Raw genomic sequence first — 23,703 nt, forward strand, 5'->3', positions numbered from 1 at the left:
TTTAAAACTGGTATTACTTGCTAGCCTGGTAGTCATTCAAAGGAGCCGTACTTACTGTAGCTGGCAGAAACCTGGTTCTAAGGGTGACCAAGGCAGATGGAATATAAAGCTTGTGGTTTTGAAGTGTTTTACAACTTATGATAGTGGCACATTCAAAGTTATTCCTCTTGACAGTACAGCTTCAGGTCAGATTTTACCTCCTGTGTTTTAGATTTTACCTTCTGGTTACACATCAGTTGTAGACTTTTAATAGTTTGTTCTTGGTAAGAGAAATGTCTTGACTTGAGGAGTAGCTATTGTGAAGAGGAAACAAATTGACTTCTCCTGCCCTTAGTGTCTCAGCTTTGTGTAATTTGCCCAAATCTTGTCCTGTATGTGTGCATGCATGTGTGTGTAATGTGAAGTGAAGTGAAGAGAGAGAGTGGAAAAGAGGTGGTGTGGCAAGAGGGAGAGAGAGACAGAGAAGTGACACAAATCAATGTGAGCACCCAAACCACCATCAGCAGCAGCGGCGGCGGCAGTCTTCCCCCTCTACCGACCTCCATCACCTCCCTGTCTTTCAGTGAGAGAGACCAGTGGAGAACGGGAGTCACAGGAAAGACGGGCTCCTCAGCAGCGCAGCATCCGGTAAGTCGTTAAAGAGCTAGGGATACCTCCCACCATGCAGTCAAAGTTGCAGAAGCGAAGGCAACAAGGGCACCCTGGCAGTGCGACTTTGCTCTCCAAGGCTCAGAGCGTGCAGAACAGGGTACACAGTCGTGGATGAGCACCTTTTAAAATTTTTAAACCCCCACCGCACAGCTTCTCTTCGCTTCTTCTGTGACGGCTGCTTCTGTTGCAGCTACAGCACAGAGAAAATATCGCTCGGAAGAGGACAGCGTGAGAGAGCCTCCGCTGGTCCTCCTCCAGTCATATGTTTTAAAAGCCTGCTGGGGATTAGGGATTGGATTGAGGGAGGCTTTTTTCCGCCAATCACCGCCCTGCCTCTCAAAAAGCAGGAGAGGGATGGTGGACGAGTGGAGGAGAGAGAGCAGTAGTTCTCTAATGCTGTAATATTTCTATAGATACTTACATTTTGCCCATGGCTTTTGTTTTTGTTGACACTGTGGGTCTGTGTGGGATTAACTGGATCTCTTAAGTATCTATTAGCAAGCATGTGGAAAACTTTTTTTAAAGGGCTGTGCTTATACTGGATTTAGAAAATTACATGTGCATGAGGTGCACATTTGTGTTTTTCTTTGGTGAACAAAGAAAACAGTTCTGCATTTGCAGGGAATCAGCTTCAGTTGCATCTTTAATTGTTCAAGGTTTTCATCAGAATATTTTGGGTTTATTTTACTTTTTTTATGGCTGTTTCTCATTTCCTAGAAGCTGCTATCAGTAATTTTGCTATAACAGAATTAGCTGAGTTTGTCATTTGGTTTGGTTGCCATGTTCGTCTGAATTATGCATCCACTTTAACAGCTTTAATCAAACTCCATAGGGTTACAGAATGAAGGGCAGCAGGGAAAATAGTTTAGGACAGGACTTGAGCTAATGTCAAAGCTTTCAAATTAGAACAATCATAGTAACATGATTATCTACAAGACATTGATTGAGGGGCAGCTTTATTCAGTATTAAAATTGTCTTAATCACAGTGAGATAGCTTGGCTTTCTAGTTTTGGCTGGTTTTGGTTTTTAGTGTTGTTTCACAGCAAGAAGGTCCTGGGCTCCACTCCTGCTTGAGGCCTCTCTTTGGGGAATTTGCATGCTCTCCATGGGTCTGCGTAAGTTCTCACCGGATACTCCCACAGTTCAAAAACATGGATGAGGTGATTCTAAATTTGTCACATGAATGGTTGTCTGTCTCTGTGCATTAGCCTTACGATCGATTGGTGACTTGTCCAGGCTGTATGCCTCTTTTCACCCTATGACAGTTTGGATGGGCTCCAGGCCTCCACAACTCTGAATGGGATAAGCAGATGAAGATCGGTGGAAATTTTATGTTCAGAATAAAATCCTGACCATCAGTAGCGACCTCATGTTACGCGACCTTTTACCACTCTCACTTAAGCCAATAACAAGCAAAATAGTTTTTTGGATAAATAATAAATCCCTGTGAAAATGAGTTGTGGTACACCTAACTTTCATGTGTCTGTGTCTGCATTGTTTTGTAATTTCACCTCCAAAGAGTTACATCACTCCTACAATACTTCACTAACACCATTAGAGGAGTTTGATTCACTGACTGCAAGGTGCCTAAGTCCAAATCATCACCCCGCTACCACCATGCTTGATGTTGGTACGAAGTGTTTGTGCTGATTTGCTGTGTTTGGTTTCACCAAATTCATTGCTTTGCCTAATAGGTAAACATCTACACCTTGGTCCAGAGCGATTTTTCCAGAGCTCTTGTGGTTTGTTCAGATGCAACTTTCCAAACCTAAGTGGTGCTGCCGTGTTATTTTTAGAGGGACAAGGCTCTCCCCTGGCAACCCTTCCAAACAAGCCGTACTTGTTCAGTCTTTTTCTAAATGTGTTGTCATGAACTTTAACATATAACATATTAAATGAGGCCTGAGATGTAGCTTTTGTTATTTTTTTGCACTTTATCTGTGCCTTACTTGCCTCGGCATCCTGCAGGGTAAAGCCTCCCTTTATGGCATGTGTGCTGTGTCAGTGACTGTGTAATTTTAGGGTCAGCATCTTCCCCTGTCCGTCGTTCTTTAAGAGACTTGAAGGATGAGAGGCGGTAAAAGTCAAAGCTGTTCAGGTGTAAAGAGATTCTGCCATAAAACAGTGTCCTGTTGGTTCAGGGATTGTGCTCCTGTGTGATCTACGTTTTTACTTCTAAAGCAGACTGCTGAACTCTTTCTTTTACCATCCAGTCTCGTCTGACACTATTAGTATAACTGAGCTACTAAAGATTACTGAGGTAAAACCATTTTTCTCCATTAGCAAGATCTGACTTCATCATCTATAGTACATGACAATTGATGGATAAAGTAGCTGTATTTTTATTTCTGACATGTTGCCATCAGAGCTGTGGATTTTATTATTAGGCTATTCTTTTCTGTGCTATTCTATATTCAGAGTTCCCTGCACCCTCTGTGCTGGTTTTATTTGAACAACCAATTGCAGTCATTGCTGAGTGATACTGTATCTGCACTGAATGTGAAGTGTGTCTGCTATTTACAGTCCTACAGTATCAGTTGCTGCGCTCCCAGTTGTTATTGTGGGAGCTTGGCAGCGGTGGATATTGTTATCTGTCCGTAGCATCAGGGATTGGTTTCCGCTCTGTTTTAGACAGTGATGAAAACACAAACATGTACTGTACACAGAAATACACACACACACACACGCACAGACAGGCACACAGTTTGTTTGTTACATTGTTGTGCATGTGTGTCAAAGTGGGTGTATGCATGTCCCCAGGCCCACGGAGCGAGACACATTGTTAGATGCAGGTAAGAGTCAGACGGAGAGAGACATCTGTCAGTCTCTGAATGGTATTTTCCCAATGCGACTGATGAGGTGCTCTTTCTCCCTCGGTCATGGTCCCGCTCTTTCTCTCTCTCACACACACACACGCACACACACACTCACACGGATGTTTGTGCACACGCATATGAGGTTAGGGCTCAGGTGAGGAAGCTGCACGTTTGAGTGTCACTGATTTAACGGGGCGTTGATCTCGTACAAGACAGGAAGCTGTAAACAAATCCCCCAACATGTGGTGACTTGCTGGAGCATATCCCTCTCTTCTTTCGCTATCAGAGTATGTTTCTGTGACTTGTAGACTAATGAAATATAACAGCTGAGTGTAAATTGGAACAGACAGCAGACATTTGAAGTGGAGCTTTGTTTGGTTACAGAAACTACTCATTAAACACCTTCCAAGTAACTTCAAGTAAGTGTGTTATCTTTGAATGACTGTCCATATTTTTAGCTCACTGAGAGATATGGCTGTGCAGTAATTGAACTTTGTAGTTCTTAAATGCTTGTGCTATTATCAGTTTGGAGAATACAATAAAAAATTTGGTTAGTTTAAGTTTATAATCTACAAATGTGGTTAATGGGGTTTGTGAAATGCATCTTATTTCCCTAAACATCACTTTAACCAATTTATAAATTTGGCCAAAATGAAAATAATAAACACATGCAATGAAAGTTTGATGATCTTTAATTTGATAGTGCATAAAAATCTGAGCGTCACCGCCTCCCAGCCGTGCCCAGTACTGGGTGGTTTTTATGATGAATTGTACAAATAGGGACAGTCACTGTCTGATCCATGTAAGGTTGAAGGTTGTTTGAAGGTAGGGCTGTTCGATATAACGATATATATCGGGCGACGATATGAAAACGTTTATCGTTTTATATTACACTATCGTTTGTTTTGTGGTGTCGCAAAATAAACTGTTTACGGCAATATTTTTTTTGATGGTCACTGTAGTGGCTATATTAATTTCTTAAAGTTCTCTCTTTCTCTTATATTTATAATAACCACACTACAGACGGATAAGCAACTGTTTTTACGCTTTGTCGTTAGCAACAACGATGGTAAACCCAGCATGTCGCTCCGCCGTCCGCTTGTTTATTTTCCACTTAAGCCTTTCACAATAAAGCTGAAGATCCTGTTGAGATTTTTCAAAATAAACTGAAATAATGACAAACAGGCCAGTCAAAACAAATTGAGAACCTTACTCCTAAACATGGGGCTACCTCTGTAGCATGGACATGGTTTGGTTATGAAAAGTCTGACACCGATCAGAAAACCGTACTATGCAAATTATGCAGGAAACTGGTCCCTACCTCAGAATCAAACACAGCAAACCTTTTCTACCACTTACGTAAGAATTACGTGAAAGAGTATGGAGAGAGTTTACTAATGAGAAGCAAAAAAGAGCTGTCAGGTGCTCCAAATAAAGCTTAGACTCAAACGTTAGAACAGGCTTTTCCCCGCACCACGCCATATAATAAATACTCACAAAGAAAATGGCAGCCGTTACAACTTATGCTTAAAAATGTATAGTTTCATGCATCGGTCAAAACACTCCAGGTACACGGCGCCCAGCTGAAAACACTTCACACAAGTCTAGTTGCTCAAGATTCACAGAATTTACAGAAACGTAAAATTTTTGTGATATATATCATTGTCAGGACGATAAATGTCTTATATTGGGATATGAGATTTTAGTCATATTGCACAGCCCTATTTGAAGACTTCATAAATTTGTAAGAAAAATTGAGCCTATGAATTCCAACAGTAAGAACATGTTGAGCAAGTGGATTTCAGGAGCAGCTGAACAATTTGTTTAAATGAACTTAATTTTTTCAATTGCCAACAGTAGTTGTGTTGCCGTTAAGGTATTTTTCTGGTGACTAATTCACTAGAAGATTAAAGGTGAAATGGGGAAAAAAAAAAATCCCAAATATAAAATGAATCCCAAGTTGATTGTTTTAAAAGTCAGAAAACAGTGGCTTCATAGTCTGGTGATCAACACATTTGACTAATATGCCAATGAACCTAGGCTAAATCCCTTGGAGGGTTACATCAGGAAGGGCTACTGGTATAAAAGCATCAAACATGTAGATCCATCTTCTGTGGTGATCCCTTGTGAAAAGAGGAGCAGCCAAAATAGGTTTAGTTTTTTAAAAATCAGAAAACAGTGAAAACTTAGAACAGTTTAATGAGAATAATGAGACTAAGAATGAAATGAGAATTCTCTTGGGAGAATAAGAGAGATCAGCAGACCATTGAGGACTACCAAAATGATGACGTAGTCAGGCTGGGGGAAAGGTAATGCGAAGGCAGGGATAGCAGCAGTGAAGGAGTCGTCCACAAATGATGAGGAAAATAATATATATACTGTGGGCAGCATGACCAAGTAAGGTAACGGTGATGTTGATTGCAAACAGTGCAGAGTTAGATATGTTATGTCTTACTTGTGTTCTACCACAGAAGGGAGGTAGGGTTGCCTCAAAGGCAATAAAAATATCATCTGATATATGGAAATATTGGATTTTTAGATCGCCAGATATCTGCATTGATGTGAGATATCAGTCAGGCTCTTATTTGTTAGAATTTTTTTTAAATGCCCAGCAATTTGTGATTTTTACTGTGAGTTTGCCAGCTAACTTTCTTTTCCCCCCTCTGACATTAATTTGATTGTGTCTTCATTGCTTTATTTATTATTATTATTATTATTATTATTATTATTATCATCATTATTTTTTATATTGAGAGTTATAAGTTTTATCATTGGCCTTATCAGTGAACCTCAAACAAGTCCACCTTTGTACACTGAATCGCTGTGTTTTTCGTTTTAGCTGATATTTCTGTTTTGTTTTTTCTCTCTAACAGATGTCTTTTTTATGTATCTGTAGGCTTTGAATACGGTTGAGGAGTGTGCTGCCAAGACATATAAATTATTAGAGTAATGGGCTTAAGTGACTTGTCCTACCAGCATCTCAGTCCAGCATGTAGACATACAAAGGCTTAGAGAGATACATAAGCCAAGAATAAAAAATTAGGATGGCAGCAAAATACGCCCCTCCTTACTCCCCACCGGTCTTTCTTTTTTCCAAGGTCAAGATTAAAATTCAAACTTTTGTCTTATCTGCTCCTCTCCGCTCCCTCCTATGTTTTTATTTTTTAATTTTTTATTAAAAGCATAAAATGATCCATTGTTATTAAAATGAGAAATGTGTTGTGTACTTTTGTTCCCAGTGGAGCAATTATAATATTTGACTTTAAAAGATGAAACAGAAAGGGACAGTGGAACACATGATGTGTGGAATGAAATGGAAGACATGTTTGAAGCAGGAAAGGAGAGGAAGGGAGAAGAGTCAGACTGTTAGGTCATTCCATGAGCTTAGAAATATCTTTGGGATTTTTTCGATGGCACTTACGGTATGTGTGCGTGTCTGTGTGTGTTTGTGAAGGTTGGTCATTGTTCACGAAGTAGACATTAAAACTCTCATTCCATATACCAGAAAACCACTTAGATTTCATTTTATCTGTCATTTATGGCCTTGGGAGCTTCAGTTATGATTGAATTTCAACTTTTAACATTTTTTTGGCATAATTATATCGAAGTTTTGTACTTTACATTACTGACATAGCAAATATATTTTGATTGTTTTTGCTGTCTTTTGCTGTTTGCTTGTCTTGTTTCTATGGACCAGGAGACTGGACTAAATAGATTGTACTAATCAATCAATCTTGCTCAATGTGGAGCAGAGACGGATTATGGGGTTGTTCTATTTTGGGAATCAACACCATCAATAAAAATTGTAACCCTTTTTTAAGGTCTTTAACATTGACCAGATCTCTGAAGACCCCTTAAGGGCATTAGGATGATATCCACCCTTCTTCCAATAAATGATAACTTAGTTGGCAAATGTTAAAAGCTTATAGTAGAAACTGTAAGGCACATATTAAAGAGTTTTTAGGCATTTTACACTTTGCTATAGTTTTTTTTTTTTTTTTTTTTAATGAAAACTGGGCAAATGTTAACATTTTATATTGTTTTAGTTCTTTAGCTGATGCACTTGAAGGATTAAGAATTACTATACACTAGGTCAGTTTTTGCTGTCTGTAAGTGACCTTAAATTTGACTTACTGTAGTGCTGTTTCACTGGCAACAACTGTGAAGTGGTGCATAAACTCGGTCTCATCATCCATCTTTTCCTTACAGCTACCATTATATTGTTAAGTGCACCATTACATGCAGAATCAACTTTATATGCACAACTCATCCATCCATCCTGAGTAAAGTTAGCTTAAAGAAAGAGGAGCTAAAGCCAAGTGCAAGAAAAACAGGAGTTATTTTGAAATGTCACTCATGCAAAGTAAGCTAGTTGAGCCGAAGAATAAAAATATGGAACTGAAACCGGGTATAAGATCCCCTGCAACTAGTTTCTGCAGACACTTATTCAGAAGGTCAAGCAGCTCTCACCCCTTCAAAAACACCAAGAAATCCAGAAATATACAAAACAAAAACCAACAAAAAGAAGTACACCTCTTGAGGCCTTCCTAACGAACCGAAGTCCAATTCGGACAGAGGGCGCCTATTTCCAAAGTTTTTTTTTCCACTCTCCTGTTCCTTTGTGCATCAAACTCTTCAAAAAAAAAAAAGGTGGGGGGGAAAGAAAAACATAACAAGCTTCTTTCATGGATCAAACGAGAGCGGCAGTACACATTGTGCCAAAGCTGGATTAAAAAAAAAAAAAAAACAGAGACAGGGAGAGAGAGTGAGGGAGAACTACCTTATTATTGTTATCAAAGTAAAGCCAGCTCCTCTCCTGCTGCTCTTGTGGGACCTCTCTTACTCTCTCTGCTTGTAGACCCAGGGGGAATCCAAACATGACCCGTATACACACACACCCCTCCTCCTGGAACACACACACACACGCGGGCCTGTCTTGCTGTACGTCGTTTCATTTGTGAAATTAGTCCATTCTCTCTGACCCCGTCTTTTCATCAGGAGCGTTGGTGCATATTTTAGTCCCTTTCCTGCGCTTGTTTTACTAATTGGTGGCTATACTTTGCCCAACACTGATATCCTTTGATCATCTCAGATCATTACGTTTACCTCATTAATTTGCTCAATGTGATTTTTCTCCCCCCAAAAAATTTAAGGGTCCGTGCAAAATTGGATTAATAATAGATCATATGAGCCAAGAGAAAGTGTAATTCCTTTGTGATTTCTCTTGCTCTTTTCTTCCCCTCTTTCTTTCCTTCTGATTATTCGTTGTCCTGTCGCACGCAGGCTAGCGTGAGAGGAAAAGGTCAGTATTTTGGAGAAAGTGCTGAGATGAGCAGATCAATGCAATCTCTGTTAAGTAGAGAGCAGGAATTAGAACATCAGGGCTTTTTTAGCCTAGCTAAGCATGAGAGGAAAAATATCTGCCCAGATTTGCATATACCAGAAACAGGGGGAATCCAAAAGGACCTCGACTGTATTATAGGCCAAAAAATAAGTATTTGTGAAAGTTTTGTGACTCAGTTTACAGAAATAAGTTTTTATTGGTTTTCTTGGTGGCTGAAATCATGGTCTTTTGCTGCACTGTAATTCAGAACCTGTTTTATTCTATCATGTTATCTCATTATCTAGCTAGGCCCCCCACTACCACTACCACTAAACATGGCAAAACATCAGAAGATGAAAAATGATGAAAGGGGTAAGAAAGCTCTTTTGCCATGCGCCATGGGTGGTAATTGTCGTGGGGGTAGAGTGAGGGTCATTCCATCCGGGACATGAAGAAGGGCACCCGTGCTGGATCGCTTTTTATTATTTGTTGATCTCCTGATTATTTTACTGATCATTTTTATTAGGAAATAAAATTAACCCTGTACTTCAGACTAAGACTGAGCTGACCATGATGGAGTTGGAGCTAATACACTTTGAACAACAGTTACCACAGCAGAAATCACTGCAGGGTAAAAAGATGGAGGACTTTGGAAGCAACTGAGTTAATTTGAATTAGTGAGAACTACTGGCTCTTAGGCTAGCATTACCACTAGGAAGAGGCTAGGTACAGTCACAGCCTGTTACATATTGCATGTTATTTGAAAGAAACATCTTTGCACAAGTCAGTATTTCATGTTTATATTGAGTTCCATTTTTACATGATATATTTCTACCAGATATAGCTATTTACACTTGGTTGCATTTCCTAAGAGGTTGCATAACATGCAAATGAGGCTATCACAGAAGTGTCTATGCATGAATGTAAACTGATAATCACCAGTCGTGATTGATCCACTTAAAAAAGGTAAATTAATTCCCCTCAGTTAGTCAATTTTCCATTATTTATCTAGTCAGTTTCTCAAGAAATTATTATGTCTGTAGACTATAAGTACCTCAGTGCAGTTTTCAGAATGTTTCAGGTAGATTTGTGCCTCATCATCTGTGATAATACCAGTATAAATATTTATACCGTTTAAACAAGTGTCATATCTTGAAGCAATGATGTAGGGAAGTCATGCATTAACGTTCCCTTGCATGTACAGCAGTGGTACAATCTCAGAAATATGAGAGCAAAAATAGCATCTCAGCCTCTGATGAAGATTTCGTGCGTAAAAAGGGGAGCAACCTCCAACAAAGAACAGTACTTTGCAAAATATGCGACTAAACATTTCCTGCTAAAGGCAGGAACAACAAACATGTTTCACCACTTGAGGCAAAAACACACTGTCAACGAGGAGGAGATGCTGGAAGCTGGTGATGTGTGACCCAAGAGTAGATAACCAAGCACTGACAACCAAGCACCTGATAGGTACACTTAATATGGCAGGGAGATTACACAGTGGACAGAAATTGTGCATGCAGCTACACAGTGGAAAAATGTTTTAAGCAACTGGTTAAAAAACTTGACTAAATATGTATCATCCAGGTAGAAAATATTTGTCAATTTCAGCTGAAGAATTACAAGGTGAAGTTACTTTACTTAATTGTTAGTGTTCAGCAGTTGTATCATGCCTCTTTTTTTTTTCATTTTAAGGGAAAAACTACCAAGGATACTTTTGTACTTATATTTGACTTGTACTGTGTTACTATTATTGCACTCTAATATTGGTGCTGCTGCTGGCACCTTGCTCCAGTAGATTCAGATTAACTTCTGATTAGTTAGTCTGTCATCAATGACAGTATGTGTGTGTGTGTGTGTGTGTGTGTGTGTGTGTATATATATATATATATATATATATATATATATATATATATATATATATATATATATATATATATATATATATATATATATATATATATATATATATATGATGACTGCTTACAAGCTGTAATCACTGATAAAACCATCATTTTTTTTTCTTTATTCTCAAAAATGTAATTATCACAAATTACCTTGAAACATTGTGGCACAATTTTGAGGCCACCCCTAGTTTCATGTACTCTTAAGTACATTCTTAGGGTTTGGATATTAACCTAACTAAATGTTTCCCCCTGTCTGTGCTGTTTAAATTGTAATCTGCTAAACATGTCGTTACTCCTCACTTATTAATGGATCTTATCTGATTTTTCGACAAAGGTAAAGAATAAGCAGAATTATGAGCTGTTCTTTTTAAGTTCAACAAGCATGGTTTGCATTTAAGCTTGCACGTTCATACATAAAAACACCACACAGGTAAGATAGAAACATCCTCCTTCGCATTATTTTTTCCACTTTGAACTGCTCTAGGTGAAGCATAAACGTACATTAGATATAAGAGAGACATTGTACGTGTGTCAGGTGTAGAATCATACTTTATTTACACTCACCAGTTGCAATTGTAAAAGCTGTCAGAACTTCCTGTATCACAGTGCTTCCTGTATTTCATCCCCTTTCCAGCTCTAAAGATACTTCTCCCCAAACAACACCCTGTTGTCTACACTTTTTTTTCCTTGACAGCTTCATTGTCAATAGACCCTACTCCAAATTGTATTGCAGATAAAGACGTGTATCTCCCTCTTTTCTCTTCCCTCTTACTCTTGTTCTCTTTGGAGAAGATTACATCTCACATCCTTCTGTCTACAGGCGCTGCTTGGCATTGTGCTGCGTTTCTCTCTTGTTGTCACATTGAGCTCTGCGCCCTCCTATTATCATATAGATAAGTGAATGTTTGTGTTGCGGTAAGACTGGGAAGCGCTACTCTAATGTAGTGTATTGTGTGCGTTGTTAAAATTGGCCTCTATTGCCTCTGCCTTTCAAGCGGCCCATTTCTCTGTTGTTATAGTTGTAAACATAATCGTGTGAGATTGTGAAACTTTTGTGAGTCGTGTGTGAGGAAGATGATGTTTGCTGTGTGTTTTTCTGTAACTTGTTTTTGTGATGTCAGAGAGGCAGTTTTTACTTGTGTACAATTTATGCCTAGAGAAAGTGTGCGATGGTAGAAAACTGATCAAAAGTCTCAAACCACCCCTAATTTCTTTATATTTCACTGCAAAAAAGGGTAATATGTGCAAGGATTTATTAAAATGTGCAAACATAAATAGAACAGCATATATGGCTTTTGCCTCCTGGCAGTAAGTCAGTGGATGTTTGTTTCCGGTGAGTGTTGGTTTTCCCCAGGTCTGCAATTTGTCACGATTCTGTTCATAATTTTTATGGGTGGAATATCTGTGCCAGGTGGTAGAGAGTCTCCACTTTGGTGGCCTAAGATTTCATCTTTGCTTTTTTGCAGATGACGCAGATAGCTGTAAGCAGTCAGTTATGTCTGATGGAGATTTGAACCAAAAACCATTACACCAAAAGACTGGTTGCCACTGATTTTTAGCCCAGTTCTTATGTAATTTGACCTCAAATTACCTCAAACATTTCTCCTTGTTTCCCTTCCTTAAGAATGGCTTCTTGACAGCCACCCTTCCACTGAGACCATTTTGATGGAGCTTCAGTCAACAGTAGATGGGTCGACTGAAGCCTCTGCATTGTGTGTGATATTTAAAGATGCAGACAAAGCGGAAATGTGTGATGACATTCCATGTTGCATTTCATAGATTTTACAGACAAATCTGTAAAGACACATTATGAAAAAAATGTAAAATCTCCTACAGCTCTCAGGATGCAAACAGTCTTTGGGTGTCACTTGTTTGTGTGCGTGTGACATGTAAATGTGGTTATGTGTATAAAATGAAAGCAGGAATACTTAAGTCTCACAGCTTTATTCTGCCAAGCCCTGAATACTTAGGCACGTGTCTGTGGCATTCCTGAAATAAAAAGCTCCTTTAGCATGATTGCAGCAGTTAAATAAGACTGTCTCTATGTTGGGTTAGTTAGACCCAGTCAGTAGTCAGGTCCAGCATCATTCAGACTGTAGTCTAGCTCAGCTCAGTTAAGTTCAGTCACACTTAGGAGAACAACATGAAATCGACCACAGGAGCTGCAGGCCATGATTTGATGACTCAAAGATGGAGGGAGACAATATGTTCCATTTTCAGACCCAGGTGTGCGTGTATGTACCCTCATATGTTCAGTGTATCCATACTGCGCTCCTCAGGGATTTTTAATCTGCTGTGATGTTGACAAGCAACGTAACAGAAACTATTTACTTCTAGTCCAATTTAACGATTGACAGTTTGGAAAGGAACAGCTTTGTCTGTTAGATTTCAGTGTTACCATTTATAACGTGGTCTAGTTAAAATATACATACACCAGTTCATTTTTTTGACTTTCTAAAAAGCCATTTGTCTGACTTTCGACCTTGCTCTTACACAACATGTTCATATTATGGACTAATTTAAGGTGCATCCTATTGAAAATATTCAAATTTTAGCACATGTAAATTTTTACCTGACACAGTGTTCAAGCCATGAGCATTTTCACTGTTGTCTTGAGTGAATGTCCCGTTCTCACCATTATTATAAAAGTAGTGAAAAATTATTATAATCCAGTTGACTTTTCTGTGATTTTGAAGAAAAACAGTCAAATGAATGAAAGCTGACAAGATCTTATGTGCTGTAGAAACAGTAATGGCACTAATAGCTGATGTTTAATAGACTGTGTGGTGGAGTTAGACGTGCAGTTCTCTTTGAAATGTTTTGCCTGTTTGGATTTGTGTCTGTGTGTGTTTTAACTGTTCGCATCTCCACCTGTTATCCCCTTACAGACTTGCATTGCTGTCTTACTTATGTTTAGGGAATACTTAGTAGTGGGTCACCGTAAAAAACAAAAAACAAAAAAAAAAGTGTGCTTCCTTGTTTACGTATGCTTGTGTGTCTGAAGCAGTGAATGTGCCAGCCGAGCACAGCCTCCCTCTGATCCAGTTCTACCTCACGCACAGAAACACACACATCCTCCCTCCTTCATGCGTTCTTCCACTTTCAGCATCCTTCCCTTTCTTATGGAAAAGAGCCAATTAGACTTGTGTCTGTTTGTTTTAAACAAAATGGCTTTTAATTAGCGCGATCAAAAAGGCTTCTTTCTGCAGGCCCCAGGATCCACTTTGTAGTTCCCCCTCCAGATCGCGCATGGGTTTGATGCCACCTGATAGGACGCCAAGACAATTTGAACACTTTTATAATGAATACACACATGCACACACACACTCTTTATCACTTTGTCTCCATCTATCGCTTGTTGTCTCTTAAAGTCTTTTGGTCTTTTGTTTTATTGCCTACATCCTCTTAATTCTTCCTGTGTTGCTCCTTTCTTCTCTTTTGTCCTTTCTGTCTCTGATGTGTGTGGTTTTATTGGTGTGGTCCAGTGTTCCTCACTGCTTCACGTGAACTGCTGTTATCTCCCTTTTTCCTCTTTTTACTTCGTTCATGTTGCAGATCAGTTTGTTAGTTTTAATAATATTTCATATATGTACTAAAATATAGTCATTATCTAGTGTTGGATTGATTGTCAGTTGATGTTGATAGACATGGATTCAGAGTTTCTGACTTCTTTGTTTGGGCCTTGAACTTGAAGACTTCAATCATAACTTGTTTTGTTATTCTCTCCTGGCTCAGCACCTGCAGTTTCACTCAGTTGATAATAATAGCTGGTGTAAAATAATTCACTATTTCTGTCAGTTAATCTTCTGAACATTTTGGTTCACACAGAAATATGTAAACAGTTATTACATTGATAACACAGATAGTTGGTGCAGATATGTCCAGACCCCAGGGTATAGAGGCCCTGACTTTGCTGATCCACTGACCTTTAATTTAGCCAAGTGACACCATCAAGTCAAAATGTTACTTCTTGGTTTGCCTTCCAAACTTTATGCTTTGTTTAAAATTGTAAACAACAGGGCTCTCTCCAAGTCAGATTTTTGCTAATCCAGTTTAATTTGTTAGTCTTTGATAAAAGAGGGTCGATTTATTTTAATATTTAAAATTTGCTTTAAAGTTCTAGATGCTCCTGTGTCTTACTGTCTGCTTAGCTACTAGTCTGTAGTATTCAGAGCAACTCTTCAGCAGTCATAGAGAAGAAAGGAATTGCAGTAATATTGCATGAGCCAGTATACCGTATCAGTAACCGTATTTAAAAAAAAAAAAAAAAAAAAAAAAAGTGTTTTTTGAGCCAGCAATAACGATGCATAACAATTGTTGGAGTTAAGCTTATCTGTATGCAAATACTTTATGGTCTGTGGTGGTAATTCAGTCACAGACATGTGCTTCAACAAATTTCTGACTGCAGCAGCTACTGCTAACAAGAGCGTCACTACTCAGATTTCAAACTTCTTTCATCAGCACACCATGGGTGCAGCACATTGTTATGTAAATTCCTCCAATAAGGAGCGAAATCCAGAATCTTGAACTGATACCTCAAAGTTTCATCTCTCAAAAGTAAACGATCTACATTGTTAGCATCAGCATGCTGCCATGGATGCTTGAAAGTCACAGCGTTGTAGCCATGTCATTTAGTGTTGTCACGATACGATGAATTTAGTAGTCTATACCAGTACAAGCTGAATTATGTGATTCTTGATACCAAATACCAAAACAAAATACCTGTCCAGTTTAGTTAAACATAAACTCTTTTGTTTAAAAAGTGGTTTTAAGCCACTGACATTGTAGTAGCAGAATGGATGGAGGTCCTTTTAGGTACTTGAGCACATTGGAAGCATTTCCTCCCTTAACCTGAAAAGCATGATACCACCATTTACATGATGCCTTTTGCAAACCCCCCCCCCCCCCCCCCCCACACACACACACACACACACACCCCACCCCCCACACCCCCACCCCACAATTTGTTGTCCAACAAATGAAAAGTTCCTCCATAGCTGACTTTTACTGTCTGTCTTGTGAATGAGGTGGAGCAGCGCTATCATGGCAACTGCACGTAGGTCACTCTCTTCCACTGTCTTGTGTAGTTTATTTTATTCCTGTGCATGTGGACTATGACTGGGCAATTAATTGAAAATTAACCGATCAGCGTAGTCTTTCCCATTTGAGTTTAGTTTTTTTCTTTTTAAATTCTGTTAGTACATCCCTGCGGTATGTACAGAGTGTGCTGTCACGTTATTATGGCCCATCAAGTCTGGAACATAGAAGCATCATGGAGGTGGTACTTAATTTGAATTCTGATATTTATTGATATCTTAACTATCAGTTCTGGTGACACCCCTAATGTCACCCTACAGCTCCAACAAATGGAATTCCTTATTAAGTGAGATTAAATAGGTGTCTATGTAAATGTATCTATGTATGCATGTGGTACAGTCTTTGCATCTGTGGTTACTTATACTCTTTACGATTTGTTGGTAGCTTCGGTAGTGGTACTATCCTGCCATCTTGACCACACTGCACATACTATATGTTTGTGCATTTGTCCGATTCTTTGTGTGCCAGGTGATGTCCACTGTATAGTTGGTCTGTTGCTGACAGTGACTGCAGGGAGTAAACATATTGCCCAATCAGCTCACCACTGCTCAGTTCACCATAATTGACGTGTGTGTATGCTTGTCTGTGTTTGTGTGTGTTTGAGCTGAAATGGGTTCAACTGACAGCTGTCAGATCACTTGACTCAATCGTGAGCTTCACTGTATTGCTGTTATTCACATATTCTGACATGCATACACCAAAGTAGCACCAACTCTATCCAGTTATGTGGAAACATTATTGCCTTATGCACACTGTATAGTGGATTGAGAATTAGCGTTGTTTTATTATTCATTGTTACATGAAGTCTATTCATTTATCAGTTACAGTTAAACTAAAATGAACTTAGAAAGTCTATAGATTACAGTGCCCACAGTTGTAATTGAACTGTGAGGGTCTTGCATGGTCATATAACAGCAACTTGTCAATCACAAGGTAAGGCCACCTTCTGCTTTATTATTAAACTCGACACTTTAAAGAAAGGATGTTATAAACAGTAAGACCAAAACGATTGCTCTGCTTACTCATAAGAAGTAAATTAAATTTAAGGCACATCTGCAATGGGTTGATTTTCCAGACTTAAAATCTACACTTCCTTATTTTATATAATCTTTAGTACAAAAAGAACATCTGAAAAATATCATACATATCAATTTTTTCCATAAAGGAGTGAGCCAACACAATGAAACACATAACTACTTGTATAGTTAGTTATACATGCTTCAAGGTGGGCATCTTAAAAATCTATATGTGTGTACATAACAAAGAAATAGTAATAAAAAATAATTAACTTATAAAGAATGAATATTTGATTGCATGAGCAAGCTCTGCTGTGAAAAACATTGAACATTATATACTACTAATGTATACCACTTGATAAAGCATTTATAATTTCTTTATGACTGCTTTGTGTTACTGATACATGCTGGAATTCTGCATCGCTGCAGCCAAGGAAGAAATTATACCATTAGAGGTCAGCAATTACATCTTTTCCCTTTTACGATTCAAAGTTGATTAGACAAAGATATCAGGGCTTTCATATAAAACGCTTGATTTGATAAACATGATCATAACATCAATCTGCCAAAGTCCTAAGGACTAACTTGTTCTTCTGACTAAATTGATAGCTCTTGGCTTGATAGATAAAGCCTGCTTACTAGTGAAACTTGTTGTGATGACGTGGTATGTCCAGATATGTTGTCTAGTAAAAGTCCAATAGCACCAGTGTGATTTCACAAAAGTGCCAACATTGGGGTTACGCTTCTTTTTTTTAATTAATGACTGTCACATCCATCCATCCATCATCTTATTCATTCAGGGTTGCTTCAGCTTTAAAGTACTTTAATATTATGAATGTTCATAACAGTTCAAATAAATGCTAGTATCCTCATTTGTAGGATTTGATTTGATTTTGTAAGTAGTAGTAGTAGCAGCATAGCATTAACCCTTGGATGCACAACCTACCAATACCTACACTCTTCCACGAGTGGGGTCAAAAATGACCCCAAATAGAAACAATGCATTTTGCTATAAACTTGGTTTTATTCTTCAAAATCTTTAAAACAAAGAGTTGTAATATTTTCATATTTGAGGTATTCCTCATAAAACATGTTTGTGACATGAGGCCCTTTGCATTTTTATTTATTTTTTCATTAATTTTAAGAAATTGCAGTTTTTGTATCCTTGTATCACTTTTGTATGCTTGCTCGGCATATGCTGCAGAAGCTGGGTCTTCCCTCTGAAAGGCACAAGTTGTTCATCCACTGTAACACAATCACTGAGGATGAATTTCAGCCTGCAGTTGACCAGGAACAGGCCCCATATGTAGCGGAAAGCTGCCATGTGGTTTGTTTTCAGTCGGTAGGCTCTGGTCCTCTTGTCATCAAAGTGCAAGAAACGGCGAATATCTTCAAATCTTTGAATTGACATAGTGGCCTTGTACAATGGGTTATGCAGAGGACTCCCAAAAAACACACCAACTGGTACATCCCAGTTCTTCTCACTTCCTGCAAGAATGGTCAATCAAATATAGGCCGTGAGCTTAAGTTTGATTACATTTTTCCACTGTTTTCCCCTGTCTGTGGCTACTCTTCGTGTCTCCATGTTTGTGTATGACAGCACCTCTTCTATTATATTATCAGACATGAACATCTTCCATGCATCTATTGGGGAGACAGTACTAAACCCAGGTGCAAGCCCTGGCCGACTAATTCAGAATATTGTGGCTAGAGCAATAAGAGGGGCTCATTCTGTTAGACTCAATATCCATTTCCTCTTCAGAGGACTCATCAGAGGACTCCTCTGTATATGACTGGCCTTGTTTAGTGGGGGGGACAATAGTCTGGGTCCTGTCAGATTCTGTGTCAATGCTTACGATGGGCTCTTCATCCCATCCGTCCAGGATCATTTGTAGGGCAAGGTCCACAGGGATCCTAGCTGGCCTCATAGCAGCCATGTTACTTTAGATATAAAAAAAAACCATCATAAAGGACAATGTTTGAAATGCACAGGAAACTATAAACAGGGCTGCACATAAATGGTTCGCAGGTGCGCATTCGCTGTCAAAATAAAAGACGCGTACCAGATAAGAAGTTGGAACGCCCGTTTGCGTACATTAGATGTTCTGGAGGAGGACAGACATTTGTTCAGAACTCTTAAAGATGTTGAATAAGCAAGCTCCGTAAGCAATTACTTTGGTGTTCCTCCACCACAAAAGAAGTGTGTATTCTCTGAATTTCAGGGAATACTTTTATTTTGACAGTGAATATGCACCTTCGGACCACTTATGTGCAGCCCTGACTATAAATCATGTATGTTACTGTGTAAAAATTAACTCTTGATCCATCAGAAGTGTAAGTGGGACAGTCAGAGTTGCTAAGAATGAAAGTTTCATAGAAGATTCCATAGGAACTGCTTGGGGTCATTTTTGACCCCACTTGTGGAAGAGTGGGGTAGTGATACAAAAACTGGATTTTTTTTAAATTAATGAAAAAATAAATAAAAATGCAAATGGCCTCATGTTACAAACATATTTTATGAGGAATACCTGGAATATGAATATATTACAACTTTTCATATATATTACAACCCTTAGATGCACACGTGGGGTCATTTTTGACCCCACGTGTGCATCTAAGGGTTAACAGAGGCTGTGACAGACAATAGTGCAGTACAGTTAGAGTGCTAAAAAACAAACCTTAAACTTTTCCAACATCCAAAATGGCCTATTAGGAAATAAAGGTTTAGATAAAAATGCACATGTTCATGAATAAATAGGCTTGTATGCTGATTTAAAACTCAAACAGTGAAAAAGACAGCTAGGACAGTAGCCATGTTAAACTGAGCAATCACACTTTATTGATGACTCCATAGACAAATGCCTGGGCAGTAGCTTCACTTTAATGGCTGCACATGCAGGATTTATTATGAGTTAACCCTGACCCCACTCTACATCATCACCTTCACCATCACACACACACTCACATGCGCGCTCGCTCTGGGACAAGATTACAGCACCATGCATGTGTCAGATCCTGATGAATGGTAAGAAGTAGAGCACAATAGGGACCAATAACAATACAGTTCAGATCATATGTAGGCTTATTCTTGAGTTATAGCTCAGAATGTGTATTTTGTGCATGCCCTGTTCAGAATCAGAATCAGAAAGGGGTTTTTTGCCAAATGTTGAGCAGATTTAAAACATTAGGAAATTGCTGCGGTACTTTGTGCGAGACATACAATAAGACAAACTTAAATAAAAATAAAAAGTGCTAAGCAGATTGATATATACATGAATGCAGGGGATGATCAGTGCAAAAATGGAACAGGTGCAGAGAACACAATACAGGGTCATGTGTTTGAATCAGATCAAGTGCTGGGAACAGTCTTATGGTTATTGTTCATGAGTCCAACAGCAGAGCGGAAGAAACTGTTCTTATGGCGAGAGGTCATAAGAACCTGTTGTTACCTACAACAGCTACAGCTTTATTGTTATGTGTATGTGGATCCCATTTGCTTTCCTGCGCTTTCCTTACCTCTGTCACTGTGAGCAGTCACCTTAGTCCAAGTATATCCGTGCGTGCATACATGCTCACACACTTAGCATAGGCCCCCTGGTTTTCCTTCATTTCCATATAATTAGATTGTGTGTGAAAGGCTACTTCCAGTGCATTGATTAAGTGTCAGAGGAGAGGAGAGGAGATGAGCATCTCTGAGCAGAGGAGGGACAAGAGGGGCATGCCACTACAACTACCTGACACACATGCAGAATTCAGTTAGAGTTCAGTTATCAAGAATGACATAGCTACTGAAAAAGGCACCAACAAATGAGAGTCCTGCTTGTAACAATGACCCATATTGTGTACAATATTACTTTTACACAATTTGCTCTCTTTCCCTTTTTGTTCTGTGTGACAGAATTGGAGCAGACAGTCTTAGCCTTTTGTTTTCTCAAACTAGCCTTGGTTGTCTCAGTCTTAATTTATGTTGTGCTGTGGCTTACTATGACTCGGGTGTTATATGACCCTCTACCAGCCTGCCCTATATAAGGACAAAGCTAGTGGACTGGGTTGAGCTGTGCTGTGTTTTGCTAATAGATTGCAGTCTTTTCACAAACAACTGTCTAATGTACCTCAAGCCTAGATTCCAGAGGACTAGTGAGAATATCCTTCATGTGTCTCTGACTTGATCTCACTCACGCGCTCGCCCTCTTTTCTTCTCTTCATGTTTTATGTGATCATTTTGGGTTGCACTGTGCTATCATGGCTGCTCTGAGATTTTTGAATTGATGGAGAAATTTAAGGCTGTTCATTAATGACCTTATGGAGCTGTTGTATTGGAGAATGATACAAGCCATGAAGAAAATGTCAAAGGTGTACACTACCGCCTTTAAAAAGTGAAACTTTTTGTTGGTTGAGTAAATAGGAAATATATTTATGACATTGACAAGTATGTTACTAGGTAGTGCTGGGCGATATGACGATATATATCGTGTGGACGATAGAAAAGTGTCTATCGTGCCATTTGTCTTCTATCGTTTCTATCGTTTCTAACCCTAATTTTATAAATTATTACATAAAATATATAATTAACCCTTTACAACCGGTCAGAGCAGGCACACTCCGTTTTCCCTAACTATTTTTAAATCCCTGTAGAACTGTAACCACGTAAGGTAGTGCAATAATGTTTTTTTTTTTTGCATATGAAACTGTAGGAGTTGTACTTACATCTTATTCCATTAGCTTGCCCTAGGTCACGGTTTCCGTCCACATATAGCTTTGCAAAAATTGCATAAAAAGCACTTCCAGCAACAAAAAAATAATATTCCAGACTTGCAGCAACAAAAACATAATATTCCAGAAACAGGCTTTGCCGATCCGATCAGCTGTTCATAACACTTCCTATGTTGGAATATAAGTCAGCGCGAACTATCGCATGTCCACCATTACCTGTCCGAAACCGGAAGTGATGTCACTTTTGCGGAAAATGTAGTTTTTTAAGCTTCAAAGTCTATGTTGGTGTTTTTAAAAGTCATGTTTGACTTTATGCTTTTCTGTATCGTTTCTGGGATGCTTAGAAGTCAAATTACACTGTTGGAAATAGTTTATTTTGATGCACATGCTGTTTTTTGCAAATTTGCATTATAATATTTATTTTCATTTATATATAAAAATTTGTGTATCTCAAAAATAAAACTATGAAGACACTCAAAATAAATAAATGTAAAGATAAGCTCTGGCGGACTTGGTTCTATGGTAGGTCTTAAAGGGTTAAATAGCCTGTGCAAATATATTAGTGTTGTCTTCTCACTATACATGCTCTTAACTTTATGCAAGAGAAAATAAAGTATAAAAAAATGATATTTTTCACAAAGAAACTGTCTTGTGGTTTTGCGACATGGTGCTGCTTTACGTGCACCCGGATTTGCGACATACTTTACAGTAACTCAAAACAAAGACTGCACCCTCTCCACTCGCTGTTTACAGACTGCGTACTTTCCAGATGACCACAGGTCAGGTGGTATATCGTGATATAGATCGTTATCGTGATATAAAATAATTCATATCATGATAAATATTTTTTCCATATAGCCCAGCACTATTACTAGGAATGTTGTCCTTCAAGCTTTTCTTTTGTCAGTCCTGAACTTTTTTAGACAGTAATTACCCTACGGAGATGCATTTGAGAGTGCAAATGTTTAACGCAGTCAGAGTGGACATTACTAAACTTTCAGACTTGTGACTCCTGACAAAAGAGTTGGTACATGAAAATGACTCCTAAGATGCTTCACTCTGCAATTTTTGATGTTACTGAGCTGCTCAGTAGAGCTGAGGACTAGCTGACTGCTTTTTATATCTCTTGAATAGTTTGGAATTTTACTCATTGAGAGTTTGCTTGAAAGAGTAAATCAATTAGGCATCTAAAAAATGGGTATTTTTCCACGTCCTTCCAGTACAAATCTCTCATTTTACATCCAATACAATTATACTTTTCCAAGCTCCTTAGACTACGATGACCTGGATGACAGAGAACCTTCACAGACATACAATACAACAAAACCAATACTATTCCTTTATTGTTCTAGAAGGTTGGAGTTGATATGTTCAAGGTGTTAATAAGAGAATAAGAACATAAATTAACTATACATGTTCCGCAGGTCTGGCAAAAACCTCGTGTAGAGGGTTTTTGCTCATTACTGGTAGTTAAAATATAGCTGATGCTAACTCATGTTTGGAGTTGTTTGCCTCTTGCTAAGTGCTGGCTGGAGGTCTTTATCTACCTTCTTGTACCACTGCCCACCCCACTTGTGGCACCAGGTTCGATGGAGAGGGAGCAGAATTGGACATGGCATGTCAAGTGGGCTGCTTAAAGCCCCAGCTGAGTTTGAATAACAGTCCCATCCATACACACAACTGTACTGTAACTGCTCTCTATGCTAAGTGCTAATTAGCAGAACAAAGCATCTGTTGTTCTTTTAAAGACACGACAGTTAAATATTTCATGTGTCTGCCTGTCTCCCCGAGGCTGTTCTGATGAGGAAGCAAGAGAAATAAAGCTGCCACCACACACACGTACACACATGCTACATACACGTTTGCTCTAAATGTACTCAAATGTATGTAGAAGCCAGAAGAAGACCTGCTGAGACAGACAACACGCGTGCGCACGCACACACCGCCTGCACTCTCATGTGAGCTGACAGCAGCATCAGCGTAATGTACCATATTAAAGTGAGCAGGAGCTTTACTATAAACCCCATTCCCCCCTTAGAGAGAGCCAGAGGCAGAGAGCAGGAGGTTTGGTCTGAGAGAGACTGGGCCAGTGGCTAAGTGCTTATTACCCTGCCTCCCCTGACACTTACAAATATGCACTTTGTTCTTCTACTGTCTGAGGTAGGAAAGAGGGGGCGAT

General features: G+C 38.9%; 1 protein-coding gene across 1 annotated transcript in view; it reads left to right on the plus strand.

Annotated features, from left to right (window-relative positions):
- Positions 1-520: 520 nt before the first annotated feature.
- sox5 (SRY-box transcription factor 5) overlaps positions 521-23,703 on the plus strand; it is a 284,308-nt gene continuing 261,125 nt past the window's right edge. The window contains exon 1 of the mRNA XM_063500343.1: positions 521-627. The gene's annotated coding sequence lies outside the window, so the exon portion shown is untranslated. The remainder of the gene's footprint in view (positions 628-23,703) is intronic.

The sequence above is a fragment of the Pelmatolapia mariae genome, linkage group LG17, assembly GCF_036321145.2.
Source record: "Pelmatolapia mariae isolate MD_Pm_ZW linkage group LG17, Pm_UMD_F_2, whole genome shotgun sequence".
Lineage (NCBI taxonomy): Eukaryota > Metazoa > Chordata > Actinopteri > Cichliformes > Cichlidae > Pelmatolapia > Pelmatolapia mariae.